The 2,500-nt window shown below is 33.2% G+C and overlaps 1 protein-coding gene across 13 annotated transcripts in view; it reads left to right on the top strand.

The window, feature by feature from the left end:
* The window catches only part of LOC124426259, a 180,570-nt gene that overhangs the window by 79,039 nt on the left and 99,031 nt on the right, over window positions 1-2,500 (top strand). For 2 of the 13 annotated variants that reach the window (XM_046967730.1, XM_046967724.1), the window contains one exon: window positions 1,703-2,475. The exons of the other annotated variants lie outside the window; for them this stretch is intronic. The gene's annotated coding sequence lies outside the window, so the exon portion shown is untranslated. The remainder of the gene's footprint in view (window positions 1-1,702; window positions 2,476-2,500) is intronic. 13 annotated transcript variants of the gene reach the window in all.

Here is a 2,500-nt window from a genome sequence, read left to right on the forward strand (position 1 = left end):
TATATATATATATATATATGTATTCCTTAACTGCGAGTAAAACGATTTACATTTTGATCATTTTATTACGTAAAAGAGATAGATTTGGGGGGATTGAAATATAGTTCCCTTTAAATATTCGATACAACGAATAAAAGACATTCGTCTTCTGGCGGTTCTTTCCCCCCGTCTTTTTCTTCTTCTTCTTCTTCTTCTTCTTCTGCTTCGTCTTCTTCCTTTTTTTTTTTTTTTTTTTTTTTTTTATGCAAATTAATTGTATTATACATTTTTAAACGTCATTGTAAAACGAGTCACGTGACTTCCGCTTTGTACTCGATCCACGTTACGTGCGACATTTTGTTGCGAAATTCACAAAAGAAAGAAAGGCGCAAAAAAGCGACGAATAATTTTCGTCCAATGATTTGTCTCGTAAGAACAAATAAATAATTCGTTGATTATTAAGGGAGAAAGTTTTCAATGTAATTTCGGGATCTAATGAATCTAAGAAAATGAAAATAAAAAAAAAAAAAAGAAAAGGAAAAGAAAAAAGTTGGCGCAGGTGCGTAATTTTTTTTTTTTTTTTTTTTCCCCTCATAACATAGGATAATAATATTTCAAAAGAAATTTTTTATTTCTATTTCTATTTCTTCTAAAGGATTATATTATTTTGTCATACGAAATATTATTTTTTTTTTTTTTTTTTTTAATCGTAACAATGCAGGCTATTGTCACTTTCCGAAAACACTCGCAGATTTTAATGGGATCGATAGTGGAACGAAAACAGAGAGAGAGAGAGAAAAAGAAAGAAATTTCCAAAAAAAAAAAAAAAAGAAAAAAAATGCAAGAAGATCTGAAGAAAAAAAATATATTATAAAAAATACTTATCGTTTTGACCAACAACAGAAATGCTTTAAGAGTCGCACGAAGCCAAAATGGCGATTCCTATCAGCAAACCGGCGGAAGTAAGTAATGGTTAGTTCGGTTCATCGAAAGGAAATCGTTCATTACGAAGTTAAAAAAAAAAAAGAAAAAAAAAAAAAAGAAAGAAAAAAAGAAAAAGAAAAAAAGGAAAAGAAAAGAAGAAAATAAAAAAAAAAGAAAAAAAAACAAGAAAGAAAGAAATTATCCATGAGAAGAGGTTTAATAAACCGATGTGAGAGAACGATTAAGACCCGGTCCCATAAGTTTCTAATCACTGAAAGTGTGTACTTAAAACAATTTATGGATGTTAACGTCTCGTAACGTTGACTTCTTGTTACGGGTTTAGCTTTACATAGATGCATGCACTCGGATTTATCGATGCAATTGATACCATACGATGCAAATGGATCGTGTTAACTTCGAACGTGACAAGATATTTTATATTATATAGCATTGATATTATCGATTAGATAGTTAAACGAAAAAAGTATGCCTAATAAATAAATAAAATGTTCGAAGATACGTTTCTTATTACGAGTGTAATAAATAATTCGTCGTAATCACATTGTTATCAATTTTTTGAATCAATGATAATTTCTAAAGAGATCTTCGTGCAGATCGAATTGGTACAGATTTATGACTTCGTACAAAATTATGATCTCGTACAAAAGAAAATGAAAAAAAGAAAAAAAAAAAAAAAAAAGAAAAAGAAGGACAGAATGTATATCCAAATAATAAAACGTGAATAATTCTGATCGAAATTTCGAAAATGATCCTGAATCGTTGTGTTACGTTTTTACAGAGAGAAATATAACGCAAGACAATTGGAAGGTCGAGAATTAGATCAAGATCGACGACGAATAAGGAAAGAAAAGTTATAGAAAATGATTGAAGGAAATGAAGACGCGGAATAAGATAAGAAAAAAAAAAGAAAAAAAAAAAAAGAAAAAATAAAAAACAAAAATAAAAAAGAAAGAAAAAATAGGGAGGAAAGGTAGAGAAACGTGGAAAAGTTAAGTGGAAGATAGAAGTTAGAGATGTGGCTTACCGCATACTCGGCACTCCGTACGTCACCGGACGCGAAAGGATAAATACCTACGATTAGCGATTTATTTGAATTCCCGATGCACGCCTCTTTAGTCCGGGTCCCTTCGATACATGCCGATTGCGCCTTGCGAGAGCACAAGTTTGCCCTCTTCTCTATCTTTCTCTATCTTTCTTTTAAAGCCTTAAGAGACTCTACTAGCATCCTCCGGCACCACCTTCACCTCCTCCACCTCTATCTGTACCTACACCTCAACCTCCTCTCTTTTCATCTTTTTCTTCTTTCTTCTTCTTCTTTTTCTTCTTCTTCTTCTTCTTCTTCTTCTTCTTCTTTCCTCATCGTCGTCGTGCTCGGTCGCAAGGAGCGTGCGGTATGCGACTGCTGCAGGCGCGATTACCCACGACGTGGATTGTCAAAACCTCCGAGGAGGCACGTGGTTTACCGTTAAGCCAGGTCTTCTTCGCCTATCGAATATTCGACCTTAGACCTGGCGACGTTGCTGTGGCGTGAACGCGGAAATGCAGATGTATGTATGTGTGTATATATGTTTATATA

Source organism: Vespa crabro, chromosome 8, assembly GCF_910589235.1.
Source record: "Vespa crabro chromosome 8, iyVesCrab1.2, whole genome shotgun sequence".
NCBI classification, from domain to species: domain Eukaryota; kingdom Metazoa; phylum Arthropoda; class Insecta; order Hymenoptera; family Vespidae; genus Vespa; species Vespa crabro.